Genomic DNA, 12,722 nt, shown 5'->3' on the forward strand with positions numbered 1-12,722 from the left:
CTCATTTTATCTGAATTGATGTGAATCTACAACCTAACAATGTTTGTATCAAGGTGACACTGTATGTGAGCAATGGAACAACTTCCACATCCAGTACCATCGAAGGTCATAGTATTCTGCAGAACCAACAACTGGAGGAGGATGACTGAGTCAGCTTCTGGATTGGCCAAGCTATCTTCCCGCCCATGATTTTCTCAGTAACTGGAGACATGAGTCCCCAGAACTTCATTTGGCTACTTCCTTCACTTTCTATATTATTCCACTGAAAACTAGTTTTAGAAGACATTTACAGCATTTAACAGAATTTGTTTGAATATTCTTGTTTTGTCCAAAAATGAGAATTCCTTTAAAAGATATTGAGCATGCCACCATCAGCCAGTGGAGAAACCCAGAGTGATGCTTTTAGAGTACGGACTTTAGCCTTGAGTAAGAACTTCTCAGGTTCCAACTCATTCCATTTGAGTGTTTCCTTCTACCTCCCACTTACTCATAGTTCAGAAAACATTATATGACATTCCTTCTGTTATTCTATTTTATCATATTTGTTATAAATAGTTTCACTTGCTATATTTTAAGCTGTATATTACATATTCTTTACTGTTATAGTAAATGTCATCCAATAACTTGATTGCTTAGGCTCCATGTGTCTGTTTCACGATTCTCCATAGTCTTTGGAGGATGCTGTCTGGCAGTCTTCTCCTCTCCTTCAGTTACTCAGGGACCTGCAGTTATGTGGGGGTGCCACTAGAATCACTTTATTAGTCTTTTCTGCTGAACTCCCATCACATGAACAGATTTCTCAGACTGCATTTATCTATAATCCCTTCAAGTTTCATACTTAGTTTAGTAGCTTTCACAACACTGTTTGCAAAAGTAATATCCTGGTATTTTTTTTTCAAGACAGGGTTTCTCTGTGTAGCTTTGTGCCTTTCCTGGAACTCACTCTGTAGCCCAGGTTGGCCTTGAACTCACAGAGATCTGCCTGGCTCTGCCTCCCAAGTGCTGAGATTAAAGGCATGCGCCACCACTGCCCAGCATATCCTGGTATTCTTAACTGAAGACAATCTTATATTTTATGCTTGAATGAGTTCATGAGGGAAGTATTTCCAGTCTATGAGCTCCAAGTTTCAAATAGTTAATACGAGTACTAATTTGTATTATTAATATCTCCAGCCTCCTTACAACTTCAAGTAGGTGTAATTTAATAGTTTTTGAAAGATCACCACTAATTATTTCACAGAATTTACCCTGAGATACTCAAAGATACCACTTTTGCCAGATACTTTTTACCCCTTTGAAAGTCAGTGCATGGTAATCACACAAGCGTGAAGATAAATGTAACTGATAGAGCCCGTGGATCTGAAAATTACAAAGCAGACAAGCTCAGAGGTTGAACAAGGAGCACATGGCTGTAGAGATACAAACACAAAGAGTTCTTAGTGTTCTGTCGCCAGAAAAGAGAAACACTACCAACAGGGATTGGAGAGCCAGTGTCTCCAACAGCAGGGAGGGGCCAGCTACTGTTTCCAAGAGCAGGAAATGCTGCAGAATAAGCAGGGCTTTGAAATCTCCAGATATTCAGAGATATTCTCAGAAAATGAGCCTCGAATTGTTAAATCAAGATTCCCATTATCATCACAATTATCAAAATCATCATCATCATTATCACCACCATCATCACCACCACCATTACCATCATCATCATCATCATCATCTATACTCACACTTGTGTACCACTGCAGACTGGCATTTAGTTCTTCCACTGATTACATCTTTTCTCAAGTGTGAGTCCATTGTTAAGTACTTTTCATTGAACATTTCATTTGGTAAGTTTTTAACCTAATTTTATAGATAGGAAAATTAGCTCTTTTGAGTCATAAGTAACAATCTTCAGCACAACTGGTATTTAAGGTATTGTGTAAATAGCAATCCATCCAACTTTGCATTTATTTTCACTAACTACTTGCTTAAAAAATGAATAAATTCTCAGATATTAGCTAATCTCAGAAGTTATATTAGTGTAAAATTCAAGAATATCTGTTTAATAAAAGGGCATGTATAGAAAAAGTAGGAATGCAGACACTGGCCACCCAAATTACAGTCCATTTGAGCTCCAGAGCCATGACATACTGATGTGCATTGGGCAACTAAATGACAATTCTGATAACTGTCATGTATTATGAGAGATCATTGTCATGACCCCGGATTCACTAATCAATAGACAGAACCCTGAGCAGCATTGAAGACAGTACTTGGCAAAGCAAAGTACTTGGCTCAAGAATGAACCAACATGGTGGACTAGGAGAAAAAATATATATATGTTTTTTGAGACAGGGTTTTTCTGTGTAGCTTTGTGCCTTTTTCTGGAACTCACTTGGTAGCCCAGGCTGGCCTCAAACTCACAGAGATCTGCCTGGCTCTGCCTCCTGAGTGTCCTGAGTGCTGGGATTAAAGGCCTGTGCTACCACCGCCCAACTCAAAATGATATTTTGTAGGCTCTTCATTTTTACTGTATTAATCCTACCAATTCTTGAGCATAGGATAATCTTTTCATCTTCTGTTATCTCCTTCAATTTTGTGACAAGATGCTGGTGAATACAGAGAAATGACAAGACACCATATTAGAGATGGTACAAAATCTCCCCCTAGACATTCCTATGACACTTCCCCTTGACTTAAGGCCCATGCAACTGGGTGTGTTTCAGAAATGAGTCTTAAAACATGGAGGAGGGGTTTGAATACTCAGGATAAAGCATGGAATCAGGGACCAAACATGTGTTTATATTTCTGGGGAAGGTTTGCTTACTTATTTGTTTTTAGTTCAATTATAAATTTTTAGGAATGACTTCATTTTATCATATTATATTTTTTCCAATGAGTGACTGATTGGGGGGGGCAGTGACATGTGTGCCAACATTCTTTTTGTTGGTCAGAGGACAACTTGCAGGAGTCATTTCTGTCCCTCTCCCTAGGGTTCCTAGGGCTAGAACTCAGGACTGCAGGCCTGGCAGCAGGTGCCTTCATTTGTTGAGGCATCTTGCAAGTCCTAGTTTTGACGCTATATGGATTGACACTGTTCACTGATGAAGACTCCACTGTAACTTTTCAGAATGTTTATAATTTCCCTGTTACATAAAATTAAAAGCTGTGTTGGTTGACATAAGGGAGAATGCGAACAATTTCTCTGTTCTTTTACTGAAGTAAAAATAATATCCAGCATAATATTTAGTCTTTTATTTTTAAGACTATAATATAATCCATCAATCATTACTCCTTCCCGTCCTTTCTATAATCCACCAGTATATCCCTCCTTCTTGCTCTCTTTCAAAGTCATGGCCTCTTTTTTTATTAGTTGTTGTTACATCTTTATATGTATTCATAATATAGTGTGCTTGGTTTGTATGTATGTTTTCAGGAGGTTTATTTTGGGTGAAGAAAATATTTTCTCCAGGTATGTTCCTGGGCACTCTGGTCTAGTTAATGTCTATTTACCTAATCAACTATTGATACATACTATCCAAATGGCTTTACTTTATAATGAGACATAGTCCTCAAGTTTGAGATTAGTTTGTGCTGCAAGCACAGAAACATGAGGTAGGAATTCAGCTGGCACTAATAAGGCTTAAACCTGGTATAGCCCAGGGAGGGCTCTGCCGGAGGGAAGACAAAACTCTGATCCTCCATGACCGTCCAATCTAAACTAACTTACACCATTAACACATGCCTTTTCTTTAATCAGCTATAACTTGCCAAAAGGGAACCTCCACAAAGTTAGTCTTGGGGAAAGGTTTTTGTTTTTGTCTTTTAGGAGAATGAAGGCTAAGGAATCTGAAGAACACTGGACAAATGAGACATCTGAAGAAAAATGACAAATCATCTCGAAAAAATGTCCCAAGAAAAAGAGTAAATTGGCTTATTGGTATATCATCTATAAAATTTCATAAGTCTTCCTAAATGTTATTTCTGCTCTTCTCTAAAGACAATTTAACACAAATGGTCTTCTTGTAGTCCCAGTTCAATTAAAAATTAAAGCTGGCTTTGGAGTTGGAGAATGGCTCTCTCCTTGAAACCCAAGCATGTTGTTAAAAGGAAAATGCAAACTTCCTGTATCATGCCAGAAGAGCGAGCCATCTTCTGGTTGGGACAGGAAAAAAACAAAACAAAACAAAAATTAAGGGACTGTTCTATTACTTCTAATCTCAATTCTTTGATTCTATTTTGATTCTGTAAATTTTTCTTAAAGTATGAATTTTATATCAAAATTTACAAGATTAATATATATATTTTAAACTTTGTTAAGATATTAATGGTCATATAGAGTACTAACTAATTCTAGAAAAAAAGGCTTCAGTTAGCTGTCTATACGTGTTTTTGTGTTCGAGTCTTTATCAGTTTTCTGCAGGAAATCACAACCAGGCCTAACATCAAATTAGAAGTCTCCGGAAAGATGATTCCATGTGGACAACAATAATAATGCCACTAAGCTGACAAACATCATCTACAGATCAGCTTTGAACTACAAACTGCTCAGAGCAATTTTGAGATGGCTGGCTGAGATGATCCAGTTTTACAGACTACTTGAACAAGGACTTGAGTAAGCCCGGAACTTTGGCATTATGCAGGTATGGACAACAAATGATACAGCTGCCTTTCCTAGAATTTGATGATTAACCCAAAATTTTTCTTTTTAGAATAAAGATGCCATTGCCCATAACCAGCAGGAAGCAATTTTAAGAACACAATGCCCACATTCCCAAAAGGTGGGATGGGTGGTTTTTGGTCGTTCGAATTATGGATATTGTCATTGTTTACAATGGTTAGTTACAAGTTGTTAATTGTTAATGGTCAGGAGAAAAGCTGAACAAGGAGATTAGATTCAGAGTTTTTGTTAAAAAAAAGAAAAAGAAAAAAGGGAATATAGATATGAGGTAGATCATTGAATCCACTCTGAGAAAAAAGATAAAGAAACAATACAATAAATGGGTAGATCATTGAATCTTCTCTAAAAAGAAAAAGGGAAAGATGTAAAAGTGACAAAAGGTAGATTATTGAATCTATTATGAAAAGAAAAAAGAGAGAATATGGATATGATAAAAAAGGTCAGTTATTGAATCTACTTTTAAAAAGGAACTACTTGTTTTAAATAGGATAAGTAATGAAAAATTTTTTTATCTGAATTTGTCAAATGTTAATGGACTGGACATTGTTAATCTAATTCTTGACTGTATATATTATATATACTTATTGGATATAGTTTTTATTGTATTAGCTGTAAGCTTTTTAAAATTTTAGACAGAAAAGGGGAAATGTGGTGATATTGTATTACCCGATATATTACGCAACCTAATAAACTTATCTGGGATCAGAGAACAGAACTGCCACCAGATATAGAGGCCAAAAAATGGCAGGTGGATCTCTGTGAGTTTGAGGCCAACCTGGGCTATAGAGTGAGTTCCAGGAAAGGAGCAAGCTACACAGAGACACCCTGTCTTGAAACATCCCCCCCCCACTCAAAAAAATAGAGGCCAGAAAATGGTGGCCTTTTTTTTTTTTTTTCCCAAGATTTATTTATTTATTATGTATACAGCGTGTATGACTGCAGGCCAGAAGAGGGCACCAGATCTCATTACAGATGGTTGTGAGCCACCATGTGGTTCCTGGGAATTGAACTCAGGACCTCTGGAAGAGCAGTCTTGCTCTTAACCTCTGAGCCACCTCTCCAGCCCTGGCACGCACACCTTTAATCCTAGCATTCCAAAGGCAGAGATCCGTTTGGATCTCTGTGATTTGAAAGCCACACTGGAAACAGCCAGGCATGGTGACACACTCCTTTAATCCCAGGAAGTGATGGCAGGAAGCAGAAAAGTATATAAGAAGATTTGTGCTACACCAAAACTCAAGAAATTTTTCATGATATTGGCTTTTGAATGTACTATCTGTTCCCTGCAGTGAAATTCTTGTGTGCTATTGTAGCTTTCCAATTGATTCTTTTTTTTTTTTTTTTTTTTTTGTTTGTTTGTTTTTTTGAGACAGGGTTTCCTGTAGCTTTGTGCCTTTCCTGGAACTCACTCTGTAGCCCAGGCTGGCCTTGAACTCACAGAGATCCACCTGCCTCTGCCTCCCAAGTGCTGGGATTAAAGGCATGCACCACCACCGCCCAGCCCCAATTGAATCTTTTCCCAATTGATTCTAACAGTGTGGTTGATCATTCATTGGGCACAACTTCCCCTGTACAAGTGGGGTATTTGGATAACACCCCCAGCTGTGTTTGAAAACAGTCACACAGTCAAAATCTGTAAGCCAAATTTTAGAATGTCTTATTAATAAAAACCACAGAGCCAATAGTAAGGTAAATTCTGAAAGATCAGAGAAACAGAAAGAGTCACAGTCAACCTCACCTTGCCAACTCCTCAGCCAATCCTATTTCCACGAATCCTCAGGGTGAAAGCCTCTGAGTCCTCATCTGAAAGGGTCTTAGCTGACTGCTTAAAGGCCTCTAGTTCCTGGTCCTCATGGCTTATATACCTTTGTGCTTCCTGCCATCACGTCCTGGGATTAAAGGCGTGTGCCCTCCCCAAGCAAAGACATGAAATCTCAAGTGCTAGGATTAAAGGTGTGTGCCACCACGCCTGGCTCTGTTCCCAGTGAGGCCTTAAATTTACAGAGATCCAGATCGATCTCTGCCTCCTAAGTGACAGGATTAAAGGCATGTGTGCCACCACTGTCTGGCATCTATGTCTAATCTAGCGGCTGTTCTGTTCTCTGATCCCCAGATAAATTTTATTTGTTAGAGCACAAATAAAATATCACCACAAAAACACCTTCCCCATAATCAGGCCTTTGTTCTTCTTATTCTAGCATAGACTTAGAATCTGCCTTTCTGCAATCATCTTCATTAGCAGACATCTGGCCAATGCCATTTCCAGACAAAAGTATTTCAACTGAGACACATTCCAAACATCTAAGGACAGACTGCAGATAGATGAGCACTAGTATGTCCTGAGCTCATCTCACCTACAGATAAGAGAAGCTAACTTCACTAACCTTAAATCCTTAACTCCTTACCTTCACCCTGGTTTATTAACACAAGACCCTAATTTAACAGATTGACTGCTTGCAATTACCAGGATGGTGTTTGGCCATCTGCTAGTTACTGAGATAAGGTAAATATTTCCACTGACCCAATGAGACAACTGCCAAGGCCAGGTGGGTGATAGGTCTCAAGCTTTGTTTCTTATGCAAATTAAGCTTAAATCCTCCTTTTTTAATCCCATAGGCCAGGTGCTATTCTTAGTTCTAAAGATTCCTCCCTTTAGCTGTGACTCAGAGTGAAAGTGCTTTTATGAACCTAATGCTACATGTTGTTACACAGGGCATGTGCCTAGTAACCTAGAACACTTCCCTCACTGCCAGAAAATGGTGCCACAGAGCGGCACCAGAGGGGGGGAAAAAGACAATTTTACTTTACTCATAACATACAGACTCCTAACCTTTTACCTAGCCACTTCTAAGAATATAGTCTGAGCACATAAACTCCTCTTTAGATTCGCTAATTGATTTTAGCCTTTAGTTGACCCTACCAGAGAACTTCCATTAGTCACTCCCCCTTTGGGTTGTAAATGAAAGCTGACAATTACTGCTCTATGTATGGATCTTATCAACTCCCTCTATGACCCCCGAAAACGTCAAGCCTCACATTGCATTGCCAAAGAATTGCTTCTTGTAAGTGTATACAGACCAGTACCCCATGACACTGGTAGGATTGACTTAGAAGAATAAAGTGAATGGACTAAAAAAGCTCAGTGTATGTAAATTCATTCAATATCCCTCAGATTAGATCCCAGCCACTTGTAGCATCTCTTTTGGACTTGGGGGAAGAAAACCCCATGGGGCAGGTACAGGGGGGAGGGGCGGAGTTTCAAACATTTGCTTTGTTTCTCCAGTGTCACAGTGACTATGCCTGGTTCTTCACACCTGGGCATGCATATACGCCTGTGTATACATACACATACTGATTTTTTCATATGTTCTTTTCACCATAGCAGTTCCTTAGTAAGAACTGCACGGGACATAGACTACTAAGTAGATACCAAATATTGTTTATTTTGGAGCTGGAGAGGTGGTTCAGTAATTAAGGACAGTGGCTGGTTTGCAGCAGTCCGGGTACTGTTCCCAGCACCCGCAGTGTGGTTCACAATATGTGCAACTCCAGCTCCAGGGATCCAGTGCCCTCTTTTGTAGGAGCCAGTCACGCATGCAGGACACAGACATGCACACAGGCAGAATGTTCATACACACAAAATAAAGATAAGAAATTGTAAAAAGGCTTACTTATTTCTGAAAACCGAGTGTCTAGGGAAACTCAAGCTGGAGTCCCTCCCAGCTGCAAGAGCTGTCTCTCTGCTTCCCAGTGGAGTCTGCTGCCCTGCCTTCAACAAAGGAGGGTCTGCTCTCCACTCTTGTGAGGGTTTGCAACTTTGCTGTCCCTGTCCTGATAGAATTTAAACTCTCCTTCTACCGCATTCCAGAATCACGGAGGGAGACATTCATTTTATTTTAATAGTTCTAGGAGAAAAGTGCACAAGAGTGACCTGTGGCCTCATCCTAGGGTCTGACTCGGTGATGGACTGGCTACAGTTACACACTCTAAATCCCTCCCCAGGTAATTCGGCCACACGCCGCCGACACTGGCTCCTCTCTGCTCTTGGTGAAGAACCTCTGTGAACACAATGGTTACTGGACTTCACACTCAAGCTCTCCATTTTAAAGAGAAACCCCCGACTGTGACTTCTAACTCACCGGAATGTTTTGCCCTGTGAGTTGCTTGGCTTTTTTAGTGTGATCTACAAAAGAGCAGCCTCACCTGCAGTCTTTGGTGACATGGATCTTTCTAAAAGGGATTGTCATGAGCCTGACACTCTTCAGTTAAATGGTTTCTTTAGAGACATGAAGCAAACATTTACACTCTGAACAAAACTTAAAATACACTCTGAATAGAGCTTATCATAAACACTTAGGACTAGAAATATTTCAGAGTTTAGAATGTTTACACACACACACACACACACACACACACACACACACACAGACACAGAGAGAGAGAATCTTAAAAAATAAATTTTTCTTGAGAAAAGTCTGTCTTGATCAAATGATCATCTTTGTATATTAGAAAAAGTTCTGAGAACACTTACCTTGTAAGGTAAGGGCCTCACTCATCCTGTGTACACTTAAGCTAATCTTCCATAAATTCAATGAAATTTAATGGAAGCTCATTTCTGAGAGAAAACACAGGAACCCGAATCTTGTCAGATGTGCATGTGTACGTAAAAGGGGGTTAAAGGTTAACAAGCTACCGTCCATGGCAGCTCGGGGAAGCCTCACCTGAGCAATCGATTCTTTCTCCAGATGAGCTTTCTCCAGAGACCCACAAGCGACGGCCATTTGATCCTGAGGAAAAAGCAACACCATCATTCTTTTTAATATTTAAGTATCACACATCAATACATCCATTTTCAATGTGAATGTCTCACTTTTAGAAACACTTTGAAAAATAACACTATAGTATGTGTAAAGTCTATTGAAGGGTTCAGAATACGAATAGCTTGCAGACATGCTTATTAAGAGGATTCTGCTGGGTGTGGTGGCACATGCCATTAATCCCAGCACGTAGGAGGCAGAGACAGGTGGATCTCTGGGGTTCAAGGCCAGCCTGGTCTACTTAGTGAGAACCTGTAACTTTAGGTAAATTCTGACTTCACTTCTGAGCCCTGTGCTCCTGACTATCACGTGCAGTGAGTTCTTATACTCACAGGCCATGGCCGGAGATCACGCAGCCCCTTTTCCAGTTTCTCAACATCTGGAAACTGTGTGGCTCCATCAGCATCGGCCATGAGGATCTTCTCCCCTCGAGCACTGAACACACCCTGTATTCACAAATTCCAGGAGAAAGAGAGTTGCTTAGCACTAAGTTCAGACTCGACGGCATTTCAGTTCATTCTGTTTCAAGACACCCAAGAGTGAAGTATTAGGAATGATATGGCAGAAGGAGGCCAGAGTTCACAGCTAAGCAGACAGGAAGTCCCCACGTGTCTACTGTCCACGTCATTGTTGCAAAACGTTTCAGACTCCTCCTCCTAATGCCCTGGACAGTATCAAGTCTGAGTACAGTACTTCTTGGAGGAGGAAAGGAAGTCCTCAGCACTAACACAGAAGCGGGACGCACATCACACCATCCCTGTGCCCCATTATGGTGATATTTGTAATCTAAGAAATAAAGCTTGTCTGAAGATCAGAGCACAGAGCCAGCCACAGAGTTAAATATAGAGGCCAGGCAGTGGTGGCACACACCTTTAAGTAGGCAGAGATCTGTCTGGATCTCTGTGAGTTCAAGGGCACACTGAGCAACATGAGATAGATTCAGTGTAGGAGAGAAACAGAGCCAGGCAGTGGTGGCACACACCTTTAACCCCAGTATTTGGGAAGCACACACGTCATCAATCCCAGCACTAGGAAGGTTGAGACATGAAGTGAAATGACTGGTCGGAGAAAGGCATAGAAGGTGTGAGGAGACAGGAACTAGAGCCCTTTCGGCTGAGGGGGGCATTCAGTCTGAGGATTCATGGAGAGAGTACCGGCTGAGGAGTTGGCGAGGTGAGAAGTGGCTGTGGCTTGTCCCTCTGACCTTTCAGCATTCGCCCCAATATCTGACTCTGGGTTTTTAGTATAAGACCATTTAGGATTCATGCAACACCCCAGGTTAGTTAGTCACAGTGTTCATGTAACTTGAGCAACACAGGAAAGAACCTGTCCCCAAACCAAAATAACACATATGCTCTGTGCATCTGTAATCCCCACTCAGGAGGTGGACGCAGGAGAATTTCCAGTCTGAGGCTTCATATTCTTGAGACGTGCACAGTGAAATGGGAGTTTTCTTCATAATGGTGCCTTAAGTATTTTAAATTAGTTACTGGACAGGGCAAAGGCAGCGTCACTAACTTCAGGTCCAACACTGTCCGTTACTGTCCTTGGGGCAAGTGACACTTGGTAAAATCAGTTTGGTCCTTAGTACAAACCATAACTACACATGCATATATCTACAAGGACATTAATCTCTGCGTGTGCCGGAGTGATGCAGCGGCTCTGTCAGCACCCAACATTGGACGTGGGAATGACTCCTCCACATCTGCACAGACTCTCATCATCGGCCCTTTGCTAGGGCTGGCCCCCTCCTCAGGATGCCTCCATCTCCCTCAGACCCAGCTGAACCGACTGTGGCATCTACCCTGCATTGTCCCCTTCTCTGTCTTCTCACCCCCACTGTGCAAATGAAACGTCACACAACATTAGCCTGGATGAGGACGGATGCCCTTTCTCAAGTCTTACTCTGCGTTAAGTCTAAAGACACCCAGGGAAGAAAACGAAAAACTGAAAATGAAGAAAACAGTCTTCTCTCTCTCTAGGAATTGGGATGGTCTGTGGCACTTTCCTGGCTCCTGAGATGTAACAAGTGATCAGGAGGAGGGCTTTGGAAAGCACTTTATAGGGACAAAGCAGCCAGCAGTAAGTACCTTTTCCTTCTGTATGGGATGTGGAGGGGACAGAAACGCTCCCAGAGACACTCTGTGTTCCAGAGGAAAAGGAAGTGAAAGGTGAGAGCCAGGGCCTCTGCTGACGACCAGGACAGCTGAGGAGAGTCCTTACTGCTGGCTCGGGGACTCTTTTGGGGGAAACTATAAACCACTAAGTCATCTCAGTGTTGTCTGGATTTCCTTTCACATGCACTGGATCTCTTTCCATTTTTCAGTTTACCTCGTTTTCTACCTCACAGGCCATGGTCCTGGGCTCAGGCCTTGTAGGCTCCTCATGGGAGCCTCTCCTCCATCTGTCTACCCATCTCCACTCCACTGTGTAGAGGCCTTCTTCCCTGATGCACAGGCCTCCACATCAGCAGACCCGGGAGTCACCTGACTTCTCCCAAGCTCTGTGGTGCCTCCGAAGGGAAAGCGCAACCCACGAGAGCATGCTGTCCTCTGGGAGCTGTCACTCTGGCCTCAGCAGAGGTGACAATGACACTCTACACAAACACAAACGTTTTCTGTGTCATCTAGTATATTCTAGACAGAGGATGAAGCTTACTTACACTTTATCAAATCAAATAGCTAATTATTAAAGTTGTTGATAACTTCAAACACTGCTGTTGATATGAGGCATTAAGGCTGAAAAGGAGGTTATCAGAACACCTTCTATTTTAAACAAAAATGAGAATGATTACCATCCTCACAGCACCACCTTTCCCACGATTCTGCACCAGCGTTATCACTCGGACTTTGTCACTTCCGTATTTCTGGCAGTATTTTAAAGTGATCTGTTGATGACATGAAAGTCAGAATACAGTTAGCTTGGAGAACTGATGTCACAGATATGAGCTATCCCGATGTGATCAGAACGTGTTACATGCATGTACTGAAATGCCACATTGTGCCCCATACACATGCATGATTATCATCTGTCAGTCAAGATACATATTATCAATATAAACAGAAAAGTACACATAGTCACAATAAACAGAAAGGTGAGCAGTAACACAGATTCCACAATTAAACAGACTCAGGGTTTTTCATTCGGGCACAGACACCACCTCTGCAGCTCACCCTTCTTATGACAGCTTGGTTTTGGCATTTCAATGGGGGATTGATTGTGTTGAGTGTTAACTGACATTGGAA

General features: G+C 41.3%; 1 protein-coding gene and 1 long non-coding RNA gene across 2 annotated transcripts in view; both read right to left on the minus strand.

Moving 5' to 3' along the window:
- Ankub1 (ankyrin repeat and ubiquitin domain containing 1) overlaps nt 1-12,722 on the minus strand; it is a gene marked incomplete at its 5' end in the record, with an annotated part of 90,346 nt that overhangs the window by 26,889 nt on the left and 50,735 nt on the right.
- LOC118586370 lies at nt 9,431-12,348 on the minus strand. Its single transcript, XR_004945296.1, has 3 exons — nt 12,272-12,348; nt 9,810-9,923; nt 9,431-9,447 (listed from the first exon to the last, which is right to left on the minus strand). It is a non-coding gene; the product is annotated as an uncharacterized LOC118586370 (long non-coding RNA).

Source organism: Onychomys torridus, chromosome 6 (genome assembly GCF_903995425.1).
Source record: "Onychomys torridus chromosome 6, mOncTor1.1, whole genome shotgun sequence".
Lineage (NCBI taxonomy): Eukaryota > Metazoa > Chordata > Mammalia > Rodentia > Cricetidae > Onychomys > Onychomys torridus.